Source organism: Somniosus microcephalus, chromosome 18, assembly GCF_052327205.1.
Source record: "Somniosus microcephalus isolate GS21.2 chromosome 18, FLI_Smic_1.0, whole genome shotgun sequence".
Lineage (NCBI taxonomy): Eukaryota > Metazoa > Chordata > Chondrichthyes > Squaliformes > Somniosidae > Somniosus > Somniosus microcephalus.
In genome coordinates, this window is record NC_141004.1 from 31,786,636 (window position 1) to 31,810,846 (window position 24,211).

At 41.3% G+C, this 24,211-nt stretch overlaps 2 long non-coding RNA genes across 3 annotated transcripts; one reads left to right on the forward strand and one right to left on the reverse strand.

Moving 5' to 3' along the window:
• Window positions 1-1,409: 1,409 nt before the first annotated feature.
• LOC147105194 (uncharacterized) lies at window positions 1,410-10,157 on the reverse strand. The gene is made up of 3 exons (XR_015081704.1): window positions 10,052-10,157; window positions 7,522-7,636; window positions 1,410-1,531 (listed from the first exon to the last, which is right to left on the reverse strand). It is a non-coding gene; the product is annotated as an uncharacterized LOC147105194 (long non-coding RNA).
• On the forward strand, window positions 9,776-18,951 carry LOC147105195 (uncharacterized). Of its 2 annotated transcripts, none has more exons than XR_015081703.1 (3): window positions 9,776-10,016; window positions 12,039-12,084; window positions 15,607-18,951. It is a non-coding gene; the product is annotated as an uncharacterized LOC147105195 (long non-coding RNA). The 2 variants fall into 2 exon arrangements; XR_015081702.1 differs by lacking the exon at window positions 9,776-10,016 and adding an exon at window positions 10,192-10,370.
• The last annotated feature ends 5,260 nt before the right edge of the window (window positions 18,952-24,211 follow it).

A 24,211-nucleotide genomic window follows, 5' to 3' on the forward strand; every position in this document is an offset into this window, starting at 1 on the left:
TATCTATAGGCTGTTATAATTATACCATTGCACGAGCATTGTTACATATTTTATGGTAAAAGTACCTTTAATTTTCAATGACATTCTCCAGTCTATAATTTCAATAGATTTTAGAATTATTGATAGAAAAAATGTCACATATACAGGGGTCTGAGCTTTAAAAAAACATAAACCCACTGTATATTTATTCAGAATATGTACTATTAATTAAATGGCATAGCAATCTGTATACTTTTGCATTTACCTTCTTCTGTCAGCAGGAAGAATTACAAAACTTTAATTCAATTGATTACAGCGGTCTTCAGGTGGAATTAGCTAACTTTCTCCACAGAATCTGCTTAACACATACATTATATAAAATGCAGTATTAAGAAAGAAAGGATTGAATATTCTGGCTATATTAGCTGTACTGATTTTTTTTTCATGATTGGCAAAACCATATAGATCAGGTTACTTTCTACATAAGGTTAGTGGGGATATTGGTATTCACTGCATAATATAGCAACCACTATTAGAGGAGAGACTGGAATTAGGTCTTAATGTTCTTTCATGTTGTGCTGAAACTACTTTCTCTACTCATTTTTGTTAATACAAGCCTATTTTTGATTTTGTATTTGGCCATTCTTCTGTGTCATATGTAACGGCACATTTTTAAAATTTGTTTCTGGGATGCAGGCGTCACTGGCAAGCCCAGCATTTATTGCCCATCCCTAGTTGCCCTCAAGGAGGTGGTGCTGAGCCACCTTCTTGAACCGCTGCAGTCCGTGTGGTGAAGGTACTCCCACAGTGCTGTTAGGGAGGAAGTGCCAGGATTTTGACCCAGCGTCGATGAAGGAACAGCGATATATTTCCAAGTCAGGATGGTGTGTGATTTGGAGGGGAACTTGGGAGGTGGTGGTGTTCCCATGTGCCTTCTGCCCTTGTCCTTCTAGGTGGTAGAGGTCGTGGGCTTGGGAGGTGCTATCGAAGAAGCCTTGGCGAGTTGCTGCAGTGCTTAATGTTTCTTAAAGCTGAATCCTGTATTAGTGGTATTTTACATCATTTATATTCATTAATTCTAAAAAACTATTTACAACCAACTGAATTTATAAACCAGAGGCTTTCATCACAACTTAAAAGGTACTTTTACCATAACATGTGTGACAATATTTTTTTTTCTGACCATGCTGACCGTGAGCACTTCCTTATTAGAAATGTAGACTGTAATCTGATCTCCTGCCAGGAGATTCCTGTAATGACAGTGCTTTTTCCACAAACTAATAAATGCTAGATCCATGGAAATCACGGTAAATTGATCCACATCATTGCTTCTACAGCAACAATCAGCAGTAACCAAAAAACTTCAGTGTCCAACTTGTGGATTCTGTTGTGAAGTGTTGGGGTGAAAATAAATTCACATCTAAACCGTGTAAAAGTAAAAAGATGCAGTTTATTATTTTATTATCAGAGCTCTGGGAGAAGCGTCTCAGACCCCGCGAACACCTTCTCAACTTTACATAGCTGTTAGGCCCCTTTTATACACCTCAAGGAGCTGAAAAAAAGTACAGAAAATACATAAATTCACATGGTTATTACATCACTGCCTTAGCAACAATTGTTCTCCAGTTAAAATCTTTCAAAAACAGTTTATTGATAACAAAATCTAGTCTTTCAATTGATTGGACAGCGTACAATAGCTAATTGACCATATCCTGCAATGATTCTGGCAGTTAAGCCCTCATGACCCTTATTTGGTCTACAATACTGGGCTGCAGGTCATAGGTTACTTACAAACAACTCGTTTGTAACTGAGCCCCTTCTTTCTGTTTTGCTTCTTATCTCTGTCACTTGGACCATAAGTTCGGTTCTACAAACTGCCAGACCATGTTTACTAGGCTGAGGTTCCTCTTTCCTACCTTTCCGAAACTCAGAATAACTATTAATATATACTATGCAAGCCAACTGCCAATTCTGCGAAGCCATTTTATTTCTTTATGTTACCACTCTAAGTTTAGCTGATATTTTATTAAATCTTTCTCACACTTCAGCATTAGCTGTGTGTAGCCTGGTGGCTATGCCTTATCTTATTCTTGTAAGGCTCTATTGTATAATGTCCTTGGGCTGGGCTGGTTTATCGCCACCTGGCTTCTTCTCAGCTCTTGGTGATCTTGCACATGACCCCTCTCTCTGTCCTTTGTCTGAAGTAATTTGTTTGCCCTGCATTTTAAACACTGAAAGGATTTGCTTTAACCCTTTCAGAAGTATGCACTAATTACTTGACATTGCATCATAAGAGATGGACTGGTATCACATTTTAACTTGCATGAATTAAAAGGCCACATCCAACAAATTTTGGTAAAGGCGGTGGTGTATGGGTAGAGATCAGATTACAGTCTGTCCATCGCCAATCAGCAAGTGCTCACTGCGCCCAGCATTGTCACAAAGAAATATATTGTCACATATTTTATGGTAAAATACCCTTGGGTTGCAACGAGAGGCTCGATGCTGGGAGCCGTAATCGATATGCTAATCAAACTGCCCCCAAACAAACAGCATGATGATCTCTGGTCTACACTGATAAATTGCCGAGCAATTGTTGTTATAAATATGTTTAGCAGTTTGATATTATATGATTAGTTCTACTGGTCAGGCAGCCCCTGGTAACTGAGGTGCACAGTGTTATAACTCCATCTACTGTATATATCTGCAAAAGCAGGTTTCACATCTTTAAAATATATTAACAATCAAAGTAGAAGAGTTAAATACAATAGTGTTATCAATAATACTACTCAAGGCTGAAACCACTGCTAGTACTGTATGCATTTTATAAGCTACAGTGTGGGTTTTAACTGATGCTATAATAGATTATAGAACTATTTTAAATAGTTGAAATGTTTTCTATTTGATAACCAGCACATTTTTATACAGTAGCAAATATGGAATTTTCTTATATTTTTATTTGCAGTATCCATTATGCGGAATCACCTCAGCTCAATCCTTGATATGTTGTGAGCAATGTTTTTTAATGTATGAATTATATTCTTTGAGATTGGGATTTTACATGCTATTTGGTCTATATTCAGGAAACGTGGTGTTGCTAAAGCAAAGGTTAAGAACCTGACCCCCGTGACCTATGCTGATTAACCCTTTATAAGAATATAAATGCAAGACCTACCTCTGAGCTTTAGCCGGTATTTTAATTCAGTGAAGATTTTCTAAATCTGTATTTGTATTTATTAAGTGGTGATAATTGTAAGAATAAATGAAAACTGATGTGAAAAACAAGTATCGCACAGAGGCAAAAAACAAGTAAAAATGATTTGGAGGGACAGTCGGTCCAGGCCATTTTGTACGCCTGTTATTGGGTAAGTTTTTTAAAAAATTGTCATATTAGGGTGCATACAGAAGCAAATATAACAAGGAAATATGCCGCATAAATTTTTGCTTGCGGATTGCTGGGATCATAGAAAAACCCTCTACCCCACCACTACCTTGATTGGGGAGAATGACCATGATCAGCGGGACTTCTAATTGCTCCGGAGCTGCTCCACTGACCATGGTCATATTTATGGCTCCAGTTCATTTATATTGGGAAAGGAGGAGTTGGCAGCCAAAAGGAAAAAGGTGGCTGCCAAAAGAGATTTTTTTTTTTTTTTTTTACTTGTGAATATTTTTACTTTTGTAGATGGGCCCTGTGCACAGCTATTCAGAGGGATTGGGAAGGGCCTTGATCACATTGTCCTCTAGAACCCCCTTCCACCAACATCTGAATACTGGACGCCAGAGCCTAACAGGCAGCCCCTGCGCATCCAGGTTTCAAAGAGTGCAAATGGAAGGAAAAACAGCACAGGCTGCGCTTCCCTCATTTGCATGTTGTTAAGTCTGTGGGTTGTATTGTAAATAATACACAGACTCCACGATTAACAAAATAACAGGTCTTTACTATTCAGAGGTTCGGGCGATTCTGCCCTAGTTAACGTATCACAACCCTTATATACTGGTGTGGTCACTATCGGTATTACAGTATACATGAGCCAACAAATAGTGCCACACCGAAAGTAGTGCTCTTAAAGGCGAACGGTTACATTCTATAGTTCCCTTAAAGGTAAACGGTTACATACACAACACTCCTCCCTTTTTAGCTTATTACTTACAGAATCCCCTTTAAACATACAATCTTCAACTTCATATAACAGTTTACAGATATACTCTCGATGGAGTCAACGTCATATAACAGTTTACAAGTTCAGTCTCTGTGGAGGTTTCCGGATCCTCTCTGGATAACGCCGAAGTGGTGTCGTCATTCCTAGCGGCCCAGTAGGGGTGCCTGGCAAAATCGATTCAGCTGGAACAACAGTGTCAGGTTCATCTGATTCCAATGTTACTAGATCAGCAGTAGGTGTTCTAGGTATTTCAGTTTCAACATTACTCGGGTCAGGTGGTGAAGTCAAGTGCTCATTTGTGGCGGACTCTATGAGCTGGTCAACATGGCGCCTTATTACATTGTCCCCAATGTTCACCGTGTACATCAACGGGCCTAGCCTTTTTTTAATAGTTCCAGGCTGCCATTTTTCTGTACGATAGTCCCGGGCCAAAACTTGTTGCCCCATCTTGAAAGACTTAGTTGCCCTGTCATTGATGTTCTGGAATTGCCGGTTCTCCACGTCCCTTCTGACATTGGGTTTAAGTAAATCCAGCCGGCATCTTAAGCGTCTGTTAAAAAACATCATTGCGGGAGTTTGATTTGTGACCGCATGTGTTGCATTTCGGTATGCCAACAAAAAACTGTCTACCTTATGTTGTAGACTTATGTCTTCATTACTCATGGCCTTTACGGCCTTCTTGAAGGTCTGGACGAACCTTTCAGCCAACCCATTGGAGGCGGGATGGTATGGGGCTGATGTGTAATGTTTAACCCCATTGCTCTTTAGGAATTTCTTGAATTCCTCGGACACAAATTGTGGTCCGTTATCGGAACAGATCTGTTCCGGCAGGCCATTCCGAGCAAACATGGTTCTTAACACCGTGATGGTTTTCTCCGTCGTGGTGGTGGTCATTTTAATTACTTCCGGCCACTTGGAGTGGGCATCTACCGCTATCAGGAACATCGAGTCCATAAATGGACCAGCAAAGTCGATGTGCACTCTTTGCCAAGGAGATGAGGGCCACTCCCATGGGTGCAGAGGAGCCGGTGGTGGTGCGTTCTGAACCCTCTGACATCCTAGGCAATTCTTGGTGATCTCCTCTATGTTCCCGTCGATGCCTGGCCACCACACAAATGCTCTCGCTAAATTCTTCATCTTTACTCCACCCAGATGTCCTTCGTGCAGCTCCTTGAGTACTTTCTTTTGGAGTTTGGGCGGAATCACCACTCTCGACCCACACATTAGGGTTCCTCGGCACACCGACAGTTGTTCTTTCCTCTGTGAGAATGCCTGCAGTGTTGGTTCGCTCTGTGCTGGCCATCCCTTCACCGTTAAGTCATAGACTCGTGAAAGAGTCGGGTCATTCCTTGTCTCCTTCTCAATCATTGAGTTTGTTATCGGCAGACATTCCACAATGGACGAGTGGAACAACTCCACTGGGTCCCCTGTACTCGCTTCTTCTACTGTCGGCAATGGCAAGCGTGATAACCCATCGGCATTTCCGTGTTTTGTTGACCTTTTGTACTCAATGTCATACTGGTGTGCCCCAAGTAAGACTGACCATCTTTGTTTTTCGGATCCACTCCCGTCCTAGAAGTGGTGGACCTCCCTCAGGCAGTACATACAGATCCAGACGGCGGTAATTTTTGTCTTTGTATCGCACATTAACTCCTGCCTTCCCAATAGGGAATACTTTGTGTCCCGTGTATGTCTGTAGTACTAATTCTGTATTCCGTAGTGGAATATGTTTGAAAAACTTTTTATAGTCATGCTTATTCATGACCGTCAATGCCGATCCCGTGTCTACTTCCATTTTGACTTTGGCCTTTTCAATCCGCAGCGTCATCCAAATGGTTTGTCTGTCAGCTTCGTTGTTCACGTTGTGAATTTTTAGACTGTCCAGTCCCTTGTATTTGGAGTGTGAGTTGGACTTTTGTTCCCTTGGACTCCTCTTGTACCCTTTTTTTGCGGACTCCCTCTTCTTGTCAGTCATTCTTGACCGGCATACTTTTGCTATGTGCCCGATCCTGCCACATTTCCTACATTCTTGGTTCTTAAACCAGCACTGATTCTGGTCGTGCGTTGTCTTTCCACAACGGTAGCATTTGGAAGTGCTTGCAGTAATTTGATCCTTCAGCACTGCTACGATCTCTTCGAAGGTCTGGTCCACTGGTTTAACTGGTGCTATTAGATGTTTCAAGAGCCCATATGTTTTTGCTCCCATCGAATTTAACAAAGTTATTGCCTTGTCGTATATGGCTACGCAATATATTCCTATGCGTTCCACATACGTGGCCCAGTCTTCTATTTCAGCATTAAAATCATTAATATTTCCTCGCTTAGGCATCTTCTTCTCTTTCCGAGAACAGCACAAGTATTTCTTTACTTATTATTAATTTTCTTCTCTTCTTGAGAACACCACAAGTATTGCTTTACTTATTCTTATTTTTCCTCTCTTCTTGAGAACACACCAGCCTTTCTGAAAATTCTTATTAATTTTCTAAGATGGCGGTTTCCCGCTTCTGTCTTCTTCCCCAGCGGTTTTCCCGCGAAAAATGGCGGCTTTCCCGCGCTTCTCGCTCTCCCCGCCCACTTCAATGGCGGTTTTCCCGCGCTTGCCGGTCTTCACCCGTCCCCCCCGACGCTGTCTTTCAGCCCGAGTGCGGCCCTTATCAGCGGATGCGATCGATGGCCCGGCTGCGCCTCGCACTTGAAAGCAGCCCGGCCCTTATCAGTGCTTGCGATCGATGGCCCGGCTGCGCCTCGCACTCCAAAGCACTTATCTCCCGATCGCGATCGATGGCCCGCGCTGTGCACCGCGGCTCTCGCGCCTTCAATTTCTGCAGCCGCTGCCCTTTTCAGCCCGAGTGCGGCCCTTATCGGTGGTTGCGATCGATGGCCCAGCTGTGCCCCTCACTTCAAAGCGGCCCGGCCCTTATCTGCCGATCGCGAGCGCCTGTACCTCTGTCTTCCCAGCCCTGTTTCTTCTGCACTCCAGTTTTCAGTCACTGATGGAGGCTGCAGGGTCCTAATGCCTGTCGCTTCCAGTGGGGTGGTGAGGATTGAAACCTCTCTTCAACGTCCTGTCTTTGGACGGAGCCGCCGTGGAATAACTGCCGCAGGGTTCGAATCCCATCCTCGTCGCCAGTGTTAAGTCTGTGGGTTGTATTGTAAATAATACACAGACTCCACGATTAACAAAATAAAACAGGTCTTTACTATTCAGAGGTTCGGGCGATTCTGCCCTAGTTAACGTATCACAACCCTTATATACTGGTGTGGTCACTATCGGTATTACAGTATACATGAGCCAACAAATAGTGCCACACCGAAAGTAGTGCTCTTAAAGGCGAACGGTTACATTCTATAGTTCCCTTAAAGGTAAACGGTTACATACACAACACATGTCTTTATCATTCACCCAATAGGTATAGCCCTCAGAAAATTTCAGGCTGGTGGGGCTGGAGCAGCGCACATTTCCAAGTTGCTTTCCATCTCCAGCTACCTCAGATCTGCAAAAAAATGGTGCGTGTGGTGGAAAGTTGAGTCTTGGAGAAACTGTACCCGAACACCAAGACACATTTCAGAGATTTTCCATAGCCTACTGCATGCCATATCAATCCTGGTTCAGCAAAAGATGGGGCCCCATGTGATCACAATGGCAAATGATGGTTAGAGAATGGTGTAAAGCAGGCTGACTGCCTATTCAGTTGGCTCGAGAAGTGTTTATGCAACCCGGAATGATACAAGTTAGGGTGAAAAATAAATAAAATATGGGGGGGGTGGGGGGAACCTTTTTCACTAATATGGTACTCAATAAGGGCAAAGGTGTATAACTTTACTCTCATTAAACATCATAAATTGAGAAAAGGCAACGGGGCGGGGGCAGAGATAATAAGATTTCAACTCGTGTTAGTAAGTGCAAAATTCTGCAGTATTGTCTTCTCAATTGCCACCACCCCCCAACCCTGCCAACATTCTGTTCAAGTAATAGTAATAAGCTTATGTAATATTACCAGTTTGCGTTTTGTATTCACGTCTATTCACGTGTAAAATAAAAGGAAAAGCATGGAAAGCAAGTTAAATAGTGGGAAACTGAACATTTATTATAGCTCTGTTACAGAGGAAGGTTGTGTCTTAAACTGTCAGATAAAATTCTAGCCTTAAGCTTGTTATACCATAAATAATCCTTTGGTTTAACTTTAAAAATGAACATATCTTCCTAAAATATATGAATAGGTGAAATAACCCATAATACACTGGAAATAGAATGCACAGGTCACACCGTGATTTACAGTGTTACGATGATTAGGTGAAAACTCAAAGTCAATGCATTCACAAGGTTTATTACACTAATAAGCTTAAGCGTTATAATTAGATGATTATGTACATCTTAAAGTTTCTTTTAAATGTAGTACATCTAACTATTTAGAAGCTAGCGGGCCTCTAATTTGTGTATATTTATCCACCTCAAGTATTTAAAAAGGATACTTACAGAAAAATGAAAGTCAGAATTAGAAGTTACAATTGTCTATCATTTTCATTATATAAAACTGTCAAGCTAATATTTCTTATGGAAGTTGATGAGTGAGCTACAGTTTTTAAGCTTTTAAAACTCTAATAACACAGTCCTTATACTGCGGGTTTAATGTTTGAAACCTGGTTGTATGTGGACTCATCAGAAGAAGGTGATCTACTTTTAAAAAAAGTATCACAATAATTAGTACCATATTATTGTCTGCTATTTCTTAGTTCAAATGTTGTATTCGGGTTACACACCCAGCTTACTTTTTAGTGGTCTATGCTTCCTGGTCACTCTCTCACTGGGATTGTGTTACTGTATCATAAAGTACAGGGTTTGAAATGCAAGAAAGTCAAATTTTTCTACCACATCTGTACCCATCTAATTTCCTGTTACTTTAACAATGAAAACAGGCATTTAATAAAGCAACTACAAACCAGATGCAATCCTGTCAATGGTTGAATTGGTTTCAGTTACTTAAACAACATTCAAAAGTTTGAGCTGGCAAAATCGCCAGTGTGGGCTTGCATCTTGCAGGTACATAGTTCATTAAACCAAATACTAAACTACACTTCAAGTGTAGGAGATTGGGTGACACAGTGTATAAATCACATCTTTCGAATTTGATCCAAATCCAGCCCATCTGAATGGGCCTAAAGTCTCTATTCACCCATAAGAATCTTTTGTGAAATGAATTGGGCAGTCTTAATCACTTCCTGCAGACACAGACCCATAACACAAAACTCCCCAAAATCTGTGACTCAACTGGTAATCTGACTTAGATATCATAGGATGAGTATTGTGGGAAATGGAAAAATTCAAGACAATAAATATCATAAGAGGTGCTCTCCGGAGATTGAATTCATTGCTCATTATTGCAGCTTTACGCCAACTTACCTGACTTGGTTTAACTTCATACTGCTACTTAACGCCCAAGTGAAACCTTTGTCCAAAATTAACACGCTCAGGGGAAGAAATTCATTATAGCCCCATTTGAGGCGGTAAATTAAAAAAGTTTGGAACATTAGCGGCAGGCGCTAATGTTTCTAAACTTTAAAAAAATTCGGTTTTGCGCTCCAAGAAGGAAGTGAAGCACTAAATCAAGCTCCACTTCCTTCTTGGAGCGCAATCGGCAGCAGGCGGGGCGGCGACTTCAGGAGCTGCACACTGGGCCATGCAGCGCTGCCGCGTTCAAAGGCTCCTTCCCTCCCTTAAAGGGAAGGACCATCGCTACAGACTCTGCAATAGAAAAATTACCTACCTGGAGCACCAAGGCAGCTGCTTTCCCACGCGATCTGCCCGGCACTAAAGCAGAGCGCCAGGCTGATTGATCGCGGGCAGGAACCCGCAAAAAAAGTAGAATAAGAAAGGTACTTTTTTTTTAAATCTCCCTTGGACAACTCACCTTTAATCATTGCCCCAGAAGCGGCCAGCTGCCCGCCTCCTGCAGTTGTCGGTGTTTTCACCTGGCACTGCTGCAGGGGGCGGATGTCAATTTCAGGTCCGGGGCACTAGCGGGACAATGCGCATGGCGATGACATCACGATCTCCAGGCAGAGGAGATCGAGGTGCAACACTGTAGCACTGCCGCAAAACTCCCGCCGAATATGTCAGTGCCGCGCCCGGTCACAAAGCCATCTCCTTACCACGCCGTTAAAAATTAACTTAACACTTGATGGACAAGCCCCAACTTGTTCTGGCATGTTTAGTGGATATCTTATCACGTAAGTACCCCAACCTCATGCCATTCCGTGTATTTGAATGCCGAATCTTTTGGCGAGATATCGGTATATCATAACTCTGGAGGAGCAGGGCAACTCGGCAGTAACTTCCTGAGTTCCACGCATGTGTGGTCACCGGAAGTTGTTGACTGATTTACTCTTTAATAACAGTGAGCACCGTTAGCCTCACTGTTATTTCTACCGCAAAATCCGGGACATTGACAAACAAATTCAAAACTTAACCACAGCTCCCATTGTCTCTCGGCTAGTGGGTGCTGGTAATTTAGGGTGGGTGCGCCAGTACTTAAGGGAATGGAGGAAATTGTGGATTCTTGCTGGGATGGGGATCTCCGATGGGTGTCAGACTGAAGATCGGTTCTGACAAAGGGGCATAAACCTGAAATGTTAACCCTACCTTACTTTCTCAGCCAATGCTGCTTGACCTGCTGCGGCTTCCAGCATTTTCTGTTTTTAGTTTAAATATTATAGAATCAGAGCACAGAAGGCCATTCGGCCTATCTTGTCTGTGCTAGCTCTGAAGAACTATCCAATTAGTCCCACTCCCCTGCTCTTTCCACCACCTTTCAACTAGTGCATTCCAGATCATAACTCGCTGCATAAAAAAATTTGCATCTCCTCCTCCCCCCACAATCCCCTGGACTTTTTTTGCCAATTATCCTAAATCTGTGTACTCTGGTTACCGACCCTCCTGTCAGTGGAAACAGTTCCAGATATATAGCAGCTTTTATATTGATCTTCAGCTACTGGCTTCCCATAGCCTAGGTCTCCATGAGCAGCAGCTGGGTGAAGGCAAAACTGCCAGATTTTGTTGAGATTGATGGCCAAGAATGTATTGATTTCTTTGTGGGTTCAATGACGAGGCATTTATGAAAGAGAATGAGTTTTAATCTAAAGTCTGTTCAACTCTTTATACAGCATTTCAGGAGACACCCTGCTAGTGATGCATCTAGAATGAAACTGAAACTAAACCAAACTGCCTTGCTTGTCTTAGTCACATGCCCTCTGCTGGTCAGGCACAAGCAATCAATACATGCAATCATGCTGGTAAGGCATCATAATCGAACAGGCAAATACCATCTCTATTTGCTGATATCATTACAAAGAAGACCTGCTTTTCCATTGATTTCAGCACCTGTTGTCACTCACTGAAAGTGTCGTGTTAAGGGAAGCGTGATTTAGGATCCCCCCTCTCCTGATGACATCAGGATAGTTTATTGCATTAGATGTTTTGTATATTATATCATCTCTTAACATGATGACACAATTACATTCCGCACAGACCAATTTGCCACAGCCATTCTGCACATGCACAATGGTACTGGGTCAGAGGAAGACTGATTGCACTTGCGCTGTGTAATTTTGGAAGTGATGCTCTTGGATGATCTCCCAATCATTTTAATTTTATTGACGTGTTAACACAAAAAAACAAGCTGGTGAGAACTCAACATGGTTTATAAAGGGAGAAATTAAGTTAATAAGTTAGAACTATGAATAATAATTGTTAACTTTCATTTACTACATTTTATGCATAATGTGGATTTTTGTTAGTCTTGGAAATTCTATTATGCACGCCAGCTCATGAAGTCAATTCTTTATTCATTTATATGGTAATCAGTTCCAAGTGCCTTGTATTTATTTCTTGTATTGCAGATGTGGACAATGCTTAAGGCAGACATCAACATTCTTATCAATTATGGTAAGTAATCTATAAAGCCATACACACACCTGCTGCCTTAGTAGAAAATGTAATTCTTGCAGTGTTGGAAGTTTCAGATTGTTGCACATTACATACAGGAAATAGATAAAAGATTAAGGCCTAGAAATTGGGTTCTGGCGCCAAGTTCGCCTGGGCGCTGGTTTTTGCGCAGCGTTCAAAGCTGTAGCGATCATCAGAAATTCAGTTGAAGTGCCCCTAGAGGGAAACAGGGCGAGGCTCGAGGCGCTCCGCCTCCCTCTTAGGGCGCTGAAACTGAATATCGCAGCGCAACATGCGCACAGCACGCTGCGGTACTGCAGGCCTTCCTCCCACTGTTAAGGGGGAGGGGCCTGTAACAGTGCGAACCCCGATCGCGAGTGCCGGCAAAAGAGCCTGGCACCAAGGAGAAGTGCCGGGCTCTCGGGAAACAGCCGGCAATGCCGCGGGGGGGGGGGGGGGGGGAAGAACCAGGAGGCCGGGGACTAGGAGCTAAAGTTTTAGCATCAAGAAATATATTCTAGATGCCAAATTTAAACTGACTATGTGAAGCTTTTTATTTCCCTTCATGCCTCACTCGCATTCAGTTCACACCCTTCTTACAGGCAGTGTAGTGATAACAGGTACTGCACTATTGAAGGCAGTACCTTAGGAACATAGGAATAGGAGAGAACAGAAAATGCTGGAAATACTCAGCCGGTCAGGCAACATCTGTGGATAGAGAAAGAGAGTTAACATTTCAGGTCAATGACCTTTGAAACGTTAACTCTTTCTCTCCCCACAGATGCTGCCTGACCCGCTGAGTATTTCCAGCATTTTTTGTTTTTATTTCAGATTTCCAGCATCTGCAGTATTTTGCTTTTGTAGGAATAGGAGTAGGCCATTCAGCCCCTTGAGCCTGTTCCCCCATTCAATTAGATCATGGCTGAACTATATCTTAACTTCCCAATTAGTCATTAGTTCTGAGGTCCCATGGGTGGTGAAAATATTGCATTGCTCACAAGGAGGGCATTGCCCTGGTTGGCCAAACGTTTTCCAAAAAAGAAAATCTATTGTTACCTTAAATTCTCAATGTGAATAAGCTACATTAAGCACACAGAATAAAAGACAAATAATTACGGACACTGGGATTGACAACCTGACAAGAATCTACATTAAGGCCACCAGAAAAATCTTTAACCCTTTCACTTTTTAATTCCTCACCAAGGAAACATCTGGGGTTTACCACTCCGTCTCTGCCTAAGAGTTAACACTGCCTAAATTTGGCTTGCCAATTGTCTTATCTTAACTGGTTCAGATTATTTTGGCATGAACTAACGGTTTATTAACCTTAGAATCAATGGGTCAGATTTTGCTGTAGCAGAGCATCTCACAGCATCTGCCATTAGTTAGACTTGCCCCTGTACCCTTCAGCTCGAAAAATGTTTACCCACAAAGTTGCTGAAAGTGTGAGCGTAGTGAGGGAAACAGGGCATCTAAGATCTTAACCAATGAGATTTAAGGATTGGGAAATAAACACAGGAAGGACTGAGGAGGGTTAAAGGGGGTGAATTCAATCAGGTACAGAAAGAGACAGAGGGACAGCAAGATTGGATTGAGAGTGGGGGGACAAAAAGAGACAGAAAGGATTTTTCTTTTAATTTGACCTTTTTAAAATCTTCCCGAAAAATCCAAAACCTGAATAAATGAGACTCCACACTTGTAGTTAATTTTCGGTGCCAGAGAGGTTGATTGGCAGTCATTAACACTTATCACATCGTTAAGAGTACTTATGCTTATAATGACAAGACTTAACTTTCTGTGGCAAGTTTAATTGCAGATTAATGGGCAAATACAGCAAGTTCCTAATAGAAAATATGGAAGTAACAGCAGGGCAGCAGAACTCTGACAGCAACTTTTGAATATTCACATTTAACCGCGCATCTGCTCCTTGCGTGAAGTTGCTGTACCATTTACCCATAAATAATGGTGAGTGCCATTAGCCTTGCCGTTATTTTGACAGGGCAACGGTAGAATTATGTTACTGGACTAGCAATTCAGAGCCCTATACTAATGATCCAGAGGCACAAGTTCAAATCCCACCATGGCACCTGGGGAATTTAAATTCAATTAATAAATCTGGAATAAAATGCTAGTGTCAGTAATAGTGACCATGAAAATACCAGATTGTCGTAAAACCCATCTGGTTCACTAATATCCTTACCCGGTCTGGCCCACAGCAATGTGGTTGACTTGTAACTGCCTTCTGAAATGGCCTAGCAAGCCATTCAGTTGTAACAAACCACTACAAAAACTGCAGCGGTTTAAGAAGGTGGCTCAAGGGCAATTAAGGATGGGCAATAAATGCTGGTGTTGCCAGCGACGCCCACATCCAGTGAACAAATTTTTAAAAAGTTCTCGATCAGTTATCAGCACTTAAACATTGAGAATGCAAATAATTGGTAGGGTTAACTGATGAAATAAATAAGATTACGAAGACAGTTTAGTTGTCACAGTAACTCAGCATCAACTGCTTGCTGATTATAAATTTACAGTTGAGGTCAGTGTCTGAAATTGATATAAAGTGGTGACATACATTTAGGATTCCTTAGATAGCTGTTAATATATATTACCAGTCTATTGAACAGATTAAAGTTTACATGCTTGTAGTTAGCAATGTTTCCAAAACTGATGACCTCATCCTTATGCTCTGGCATGGATGAACTGGTTGCCTCACCATCCTTTGGGAGGATGGCGTTAGTCTTTTAAAACTGATGAACCGCCATCTGTAAAGGTGCTATCTGTTCATCCTGGATCATCTGCTCCTGGGTACAACCGCCTTTCGTGGACAAACTCACCTCCCTTGATATTGGGGAAACTTGTACATCTATGTGACACACCTATCTCTACCTGCATCTGGCATAAGGCATCACAACTGTGTGGGACAGGTTAGATGGGCCAGGTCTTTTCCTGTTCATTTTCAGATGTTCGTAAGTCAGTTATTCCCTCATACAGGCTAAATCTGGCAGCTATACCTTCAAAGAAAGACTTGCATTTATATAACACCATTCACGACCACCGGACATCTCAAAGCGCTTTACAACCAATGAAGTACTTTTGGAGTGTAGTCACTGTTGTAATGGGAAATGCGGCAGCCAATTTGCACACAGCAAGCTCTCACAAACAGCAATGTGATAATGACTAATCTGTTTTTGTTATATTGATTGAGGGATAAATATTGGCCAGGACACCAGGGATAACTACCCTGCTCTTCATCGAAACTGATAAAAATGGAGATCATAGGCAGAATCTAGGAAAAGGAGCAAACATTTTTGGTAGTCAACTTATACCAGCAGTGGTGGGTGCAGGTCCTGTCAGTCCACTTACAGGTAATGTCATTGGGAATACTGTTTTTTCCCCTGTTGTTTTAAATATAGCTGGTGATATGGTATATTGGAATGTGAAAACCTGTATAGATTTTTGAAATGCAACCTAAATGTACCTAAATAATATTTTTCACGGCTGTATTCTTTCTTTTACTTCCAGAGCGGTTCAGCATGCTCATGGCATTCAAGACAAATTCCACAAGAGTACTGTATCAAAGAATCTTCAGTACTCTCCTCAGCAGCTGATGCGAACTATGTTGCAGGTTCCCGAAAGGATCATCTAATACAGCAGTTTGTACCTCTCCTGTGGAAGTGCATCCAAGTTGTAATAGTTGAAATTATGAAACGTGATTTACTTTGTTTCATTCCATTGGAGGCAGTGTTACATGGCCATAAAGTCAGAGGATTAATGTGTTACAAGGTTTTATTCCTGCCACTGTGTTGATACAAATGAACCTCATTAGGAAGAACACTAGCATTGTTATTAGATTCAAATCCAGTGCGATAGCATGTTTCAGTACTATCTGTGTATACTGTATTGAATGCAAGTACCTTAAACTGACAGAAATTGTTCTTATTAATCTGTGATAAGTCTTAATTCTTGATGACAAAAAACTAGTTAAAATCTGAATGTTTCTATGTATATGTAATGTTTTAATTAGGTGTGCTGAAGAATTGATGTATGCTTCAAATTGAGAGATCTCATATTACACCATTTTTGAACAAGATTATAAAGCTGCTATTAACGGGAATAAGGGATTGGTTCTTTGAAATCTGTTCATAGTGGCCGTGACAAATTTTGTGTTTTAATTAGAACTACCCCTACCCAACACCTCTTAAAAACAAAAACAAAAATTACACCTGCAGAGCTCAAATGAGGAGGTTTGATGCAGCAAGTGTGAACAGTCACTGAAAAGGCAAATTCTCTCTCATTGTCTACAGGATGCCAATTTTAGATGGCAAGTCTGAAACCTAATACATGTCTGCCAGCCTTGCTGCCTTGTAAATTTAACTCTTAAAAGCAAGCGTTAACTTACAAGCACATTTTAAAATAGTTCATATCAAGATCCCATCTTTGGAAAAATTATTAAATAATTATTAAAAATCCAGAAATGTGATGCAGGTCAAAGAGTTCTTTGCCCAAATGCCAGAGAATCACAGAAATCTTGCTGGGTATGGAAATGGACAGCTGCAGCTTCCCTGATACATGGGCTATGATATTCCCTTGCAACTTGAAATGAAATAAAACCTAGTAACACTACTGTCCAAGTAACATGGAACAAAGCTGCTTGTGTTCAAGTCAGATGATTTTATTGTAGTAGCTGTGTGTCCATTGTTGTCACCTGACATCCCGCCAGCAAAACAAAAAAGTGGTAAGTTTGTAATTTATTGTACAGGAAACTTTTGATTAACCGGCACCTAAATAACTGGAAATGTCGGTTAACCGACAAAATTCAGGAGTAGGTTCAGGTAACTTTTATTACTTGCCTTCCTCCATCTGTTGCTGTGCAAGGGTGTGGCTGCAGCTGTTGCTAAGCTACAGAGACGCTTGCAACTTGCGACCATTGTTTTGAACCACAGGGTTTGTTGCTTTATACGCAGCTCTCAGCTCCGTATCTTTTACTATAGCTTTTGGTTATCCGGAATTTTTGATGAACCGGCACCACGTCGGTCCCGTCCATGCCAGATAAAAAAAGTTTCCTGTATACAGCAATAATTTTATTGTCTTGCAATCCCTCCGAATTAAGACAATATTAATAAATCTTGAGAGCTTTGCTTTCATGGTTTATGACATTGAGCGCCTCACGCGACAATGCCTCACCATGTGCCAGACTGTTAGCCTAGATATTTTAACATACAGGTTTACACTTTAGTGATTAGAACATTACCACAAAATAATGGACACAGGTAAAACAGCTTAGACATTGATACATACACATTTATTTCCCTTAAAACAAAATATGTTTCTTTTTAGAAAGGGCCTTACTCCCACCACAGCAGAAGGGCATGCCACAGACCTAAACTTGGCTCTGTACCTGCACTGTTGTATTTTACACTGGATTATGCACTGTGAATCGCAATATGCACTGCGGCATTCCTAAAGGCTTTGGAATTTTAGATCATCCCCAGCCTCCAGAATCAGGTTCCAACACAGCACAAGCTGCAACTCCAAAACAACAGCATCAACTAGATAAGAGTTAAACTTGCATGTAATTCTATTGTTTACTGAAGATTGCTTCATGCTGATCACACCCTTGTGCCATATATTTTAGGCAAACATTTAAGCAGAATTATGCTACAAAGTAAGCTTTATTTATAAAAATATAGCTGATCAAGAAAATCAGACTATTTCAATAACTTGTCACTTTTATTCGGTCATTTTTTTTTTTATAAAAGAGACATTTGTAACTAAAACGCAAATCCTTTATACAAGTTGTGGTATAGGTAAAATATACATTTTAATATTGAAAAAATACAACCTTCAGGAGCCTGTCAGAGAATAAATATTACAGCTTCAATGGCTTTTATTTTTACCTAACTTGAAATTCTTGTTCCAAAATGGAAAATGTTAATCTGGGTAGTAACACAAACACTGCATCAAGCCAGAGCTGTTGAAATTCAACACACTACATTCATACAAGGAAACAGTCCTGTAATTTACTAAAGCATATATAAAAGTTGCAAAGCTTTAGAAATAAAGTGTACTAACCTTGCAACAACTTGGAATAATTTTGGGAATATATTTGCTATTCGTTACAACTATGTATTGTTCAGCAAAATATCAATCACCACAACCCTGCAAACCTTATTTAAATCAGTGGGAATTTAATATCAATTCAGGTTGTCATCTTGCCAACAGCAGCATGTGGTTTGTCTGTGTATACACACATACTGAGAAAGGAATTAATCCTGAACCAGACGGCAGAATGTTCCAGCATTCTGCAGTAGAGAAAGTATTTGGTGATATGAAATAAAGCTACGTTAGATTCCGATTTCAGAAATGAGTATTCTTAATTTTACGTACCTGTGGTTTAAAAACACATTTAAAAAAGTTAAACTCTGTTTATTCCATGAATTCCACACCTGAAGACAAATTATAGTAGAAAGAATAAAACTCTCAAAGTTCAGTCCAATTCAACTTTAGATCCTACAAGAGGAAAGACTGTTGGTTATGTTAAGATTTATATAAAATACATCTGGGAATATTCACAAGGCAAGATATTGAACTCGATTATATCCAATGCAGATTAGTTTAGAAATTAGCAAGTAGAATGATCATTTGTAGCCATAGAAAATCATGCATGTTTTTTTTTTAAAAACACTAAATACCAAGAGTTGCTGTATCAAATATTATACCTGATCATATCCCACTGTTCCTTCAACACTTAGAAATTCACTTGACAAAACAGACCTGAATGTTTTTGGGAGGATGGGGTTTATGTACCAATGTAAAAAGTTTTAATATTTGCAAAGCTGGCTCAATAGTTGATAAAAAAAATATTTCTACCCGAGAAATTTTGTACAATTCATTCATGGGATGCGGATATCGCTGGCAAGGCCAGCATTTATTGCCCATCCCCAATTGCCCTCGAGAAGGTGGTGGTGAGCTGCCTTTTTGAACTGCTGCAGTCCCCGAGGTGAAGGTACTCCACAGTGCTGTTAGGGAGTTCTAGGATTTTGACCCAGTGGCAATGAAGGAACAGCGATATATTTTCAAGTCAGAATGGTGTGTGACTTAGAAGGGAACTTGCAGGTGATGTTCCCATGCGCCTGCTGCCCTTGTCCTTCTAGGTGGTAGAGGTTTAGGAGGGGCTATCAAAGATGCCTTTGCAAGTTGCTACCGTGCACCTTGTAGATGGTACACACTGCAGCCAGTGTGCCGGTGGTGGAGGGAGTGAATGTTTAAGGCGGTGGATGGGACGCCAATCAAGCGGGCTGCTTTATCCTGGATGGGAGTCAAGCTTCGAGTGTTGCTGGAGCTGCACTCATCCAAGCAAGTGGAGGGTATTCCATCACATTCCTGACTTGTAGATGGTGGAAAGGCTTTGGGAAGTCAGGTGGTGAGTCACTCGCCCCAGAATACCCAGCCTCTGACCTACTGTTGTAGCCACAGTATTTAGGTGGCTGGTACAGTTAAGTTTCTGGTCAAAGGTGGCCCCCAGGATGTTGATGGGGATTCGGCGATGGTAATCTCATTGAATGTCATGGGGAAGTGGCTAGTCTATCTCTTGTTGGAGATTGTCATTACCTGGCACTTGTGGTGTAAATATTACCTGGCACTTGTGGTGTAAATGTTACTTGCCACTTATCAGCACAAGTCTGAATGTTGTCCAGGTTTTCCTGCATGCAGGCATGGCCTGCTTCATTATCGGAGGAGTTGCGAATGGAACTGAACACTTGACAGGTATTGTCTGTTTACTTTAAGGAATTCCTGTCTGCACATCACATTCAGCATATTTGTGCACTTGCTTCAAGACGACTTTTCAATGGCATTTCTACCCATTTCAATGCCTGTATACATTGGAGTATAAGGCAACCCCTAGATTAGAGTTGCCACACCTCAAAACCCCACTCAGCAAATCCGCCAAGAACACACAGGGTTAACATTACAAAGCTTCTGTACACCAAAATTCTCAGCTTTATATTGCACAGCATTCACAATACACGTCGTTCCTTCTCATGTCAACTTCATAACAACCATTGCACCATTCTTCCAGTATCCGATTCTAAACCCAGAGGAAGCTTGGACTGAAGTTGGAAGAGTGGCAATTTAAATGTCAAAAACAGCATGACAGCACAACCCAGAGACACAATCATGTGTTCGCTGCTCTTCACCAGTTTTCTTCCTCTGTGCATTTTGGGGGAGCAGCCCAAAGTAGTAAAATATTCAGCCCAACTGCAGTACGCAGATATAGTAAACAATAGTCCTGGGGATAGTGTTTTATTGTTGAAATGCACTTGAATGTGTTCTGCTCCTCTAGTACCATTATATTTAAATAGACACTTCCCCCTCCCAACTCGTCCAAACTTCCACTGCAGATTTAAAATCACAGCGGCCAGTAGAAAAGGTACAGCAGCTGCAACCTGCAGTGGAGTCAGGAGGGAGAATTTCACTAGAAGAGCAACACGGATTGATACAACAGGCGCAAAAGGGGAGTGTGTTCATACAACGCTGCTGCTGGGTACACGCCTTTGTAGAAATTGCTGCTCGAGGGAAGCAGTCAGGAGGAAAATCCGAGCAACTATATAACCAGGTAGAAGACAACCAGCCTTTTAGCCACAAGGAGAGCCAAATATATATGGTTGGGTCTTTGGATAGTGAATTTGATGGATTTTGGTAATTGTGTTTATTAGAGCAGTTAAGGAAAGGCTGAAAGAATTAAGTCACTAGAATTATGGCAACTACTTATTTTCTGAAATTGAGAGAAAACTATATGGAATGTGACCAGTTACTGAATACTGCATTGCAGAGCTATGGTAAACCCCAAACCATTCCTGTATCATGAATACTGACTAACACTATTGGTAATTGTTATACAACACTATTAAGCAAGTCCAAATGGATTCAAGTAATGTTCTACAACATTTCTATCTCTGGAAATAAGCTTTTATTTTTCACAAATATACCACTGTAATATAAACTGTTTCAGAACACCCGACATGATCAAGTATGAGAAAGCTACAGAACTCAGATGAATACATTGATGAAACTTAGGTGAATTGCACCCAATGTACTTTCAGTTCTAGCTGACAAATTTTACAATTGTGCAATTTTGAAGGAGGTGCAGGAAGAGACACCCCTGGGGTAGGGGGGGGGGGGTTCACATACACAAATCTTTGAATATGGCAGGACAAGTTGATAAGGCTGTTAATGAAGCATTAGGGATCCTTGGCTTTATAAATAGAGGCATAAATGTACAAAAGCAAGGAAGTTATGCTAAACCATTATAAATCACGGGTTAGGCGTCAACTGAAGTATTGGGTCAAATTCTAGGCACCACACTTTACGAAGGATGTCAAGGCCTTGGAGAGGTGCAGAGAAATTTACAAGAATGATACCAGGGATGCAGGACTTCAGTTATGTGGAGACCAGCGAAGCTGGGTTTTTTCACCTTACGTTTCCTACAACAGTAACTACACTTCAAAGCTGGCTGTAAAGCGTTTTGGGACATCTTGAGCTCACGAAAGCGTTATATAAATGCAAGTCTTTCTTTACAGTGTAGAAGGTTAAGGGGAGATTGAATAGGTGTTCAAAATTATGAAAGGTTTTGAGAGTGTAAATAAGGAGAAACTGTTTCCACTGGCAAGAGGGCAGGTAATCAGTAGACAGATAAGATAATTGGCAATATAACCAGAGGTGATAACTTGCTGTTTAAAAAAAGACTTATGATCTGGAAGGGCAGTTGAAGCAGATTCAACAGTAAATTTCAAAAGGGAATTGGATAGATACTTGAAAACAAAAGTTTGTAGGACAATAGGGAAAAAGCAGGGAAGTGGGACAAATGGGATAGCTCTCCGAGTCAGCACAAGCACAATGGGCTGTATGGTCTCCTTCTGTGCTGTATGATTCTATGAATTAGACTTGCCAATTCCATATCTGTAACTTACTTGCATGCACGATCCAAAACACTGGTAAAAATGTACAAGACATCAAGTATGTGCCACTAAAAAGTACAACCACAGCATATTCTAGATTTAGTTCCCCAAAAACACTAAACCCTGATTTTAACTGAAGCTATATTTTCAAATGAAAACCAGTATTTATATATTGATTTAGCATAACACGTGATTATTTTTTGTACACTTTAGAAGTGTTAATGGTTGAGGTTCAAAGAATGCACAATTGGCAAAGGAACAGAATGGAGAAAGAGTCGTATCAATGAGTTTCCATTGTATCTGGTGACATTTCACTGGGGCAAAACATTTGCTAATTTAATACAAAACATTTACAACACGAGCAAGCACTTGTGAATAATTCTGGTTGCATACTGAAGGAGTCACCAAGTAAGTTATGGGTTATAGAAATCAACTCTATATTTAATTCTCACCTTAAAAATAGATCCTTCCAACAATCTATCCACAAATAACAACTTGCGTTTATACAGCACCTAATGAAAACATCCCAAGGTGCTTCAGAAGTATAAAAAAAAGACACCCAGCCAAAAGGAGAAGTTATTAGGAATGGTGATGGAGTGGTTTTTAAGGAAGGCCTCATAAGATGATGGATTTTTTGAGGAGGGTTTGACTTTTTGAACAGGAGAGACGGGACAGTACCCAATGAGAGGGGGGACAGTACCCAATGAGAGGGAACGATTTACATCGCCAGCTAGCATGGGGTCCAGGAAGGGGAAGTTGGGTGGTCAGCAGTTTAATGGAAATGGGGTCCAGGGCTCAGGAGGAGAGTCTCATGCACACTACAAGCTCATCTTGTCCATGTGGCAAGATGTGGCCTGTTGGGGTTTTTTTTTTTGGGGGGGGGGGGGGGGGAGGTGCACACAAATAGCCTGGTGGGCAAGCAGCAGAGGGAGCTGAATAATTGCCACCAAGATGTAGACCAAGAAGTCTTTGAGTTCCTCACACTTGGTGCACAATAGTGCTGACATATCAGTGTGCCTAAGTTTGGACAAATCTTCCAGCAACTGAAGTTGCTTATTAATCTGAGGAAATGGCATCAGAAACTAGAGGGGAATCTTTCTGGAAACATGTATACTTCATCACAAAAGCTGGAGCTCTTCTACACCAGAGACACAACCCATTGGGCACAGTTGCATTTCCTCAAGCGTGGTTGCACATAAAATAAATAGATCCGAGCTAGATTTAAAAGACAAGGAACCTTAACGTTGGGGAATTTTAGCAAACATTTAAGTTACTTAAGGGAGCAGAAATTGGACCTTGGTGTGCCCTTTTTACTGGCATAAAACAGGTAAAAGGGGGGCCAAATTTGGGGACCAATGTCATCAGACACCAGACAATGTCCAACGCAAAATTGGGTTAGGCCATCCTAGCGGCCGCTTAAAACAGGAGATCTGTCCCTTACATATGTAAATGTGGAGCCCAACGCCTGTTTTTTCATCCTCAAATTGTGGCAAGCAGGACAAGCATCGGGCCTGCCCTGCACAGGTTCTTCAGTGGATGTTGACTACGGGTAATATTTAAAAAAAATTAATGGACCTATCCCCTCAGGTAGAAAATAAAGAGTGCTCCACCCAGCTCCAGATCGCCCCTAGCTGAGGCCACTGCCAGCAAGGCAGGTGGCCTGAAATTAGTTGATGCAAAAAGGTCAAGCTGTCTGAAGGAACAGGCGCTGGCAGCTTGCCCATATTATCTAGAGTGGTCCGATGCCCAATTTCATGCTGGCCTTGGGGGCACCCCCCCATTTCAGACATGCATTGCAGCTGCCTTAGAGCCCGAAACTGAGTGCCGAAGAAATTACAACCCAAGTTCTCAAAACTTTTAAAGACAATTAAATGTACAGCAGCTTTTGGTCAAAAATGCTGGTGAATTTAGGCAATAAATGTCTGCCTCTGGTATGTCATTGTTCTCCACAAAACGTTAAAACATGAAATACTAAATTATAACCACCACTGTTGGGCATTTATAATGAATTCCAAAATGTGGCTGATAACTAATATAGAGTAGAGGGCTTTTCTTGTTGTTCTGAGGGAACAAAGCCAATTATTCACTGGTCAGTTTTTCCAAAGAGGTTAGCTCTCATCACAGAACAAGGTAATCCTTGTTCCTACAGTCAGAAGTCAGAATAAAAG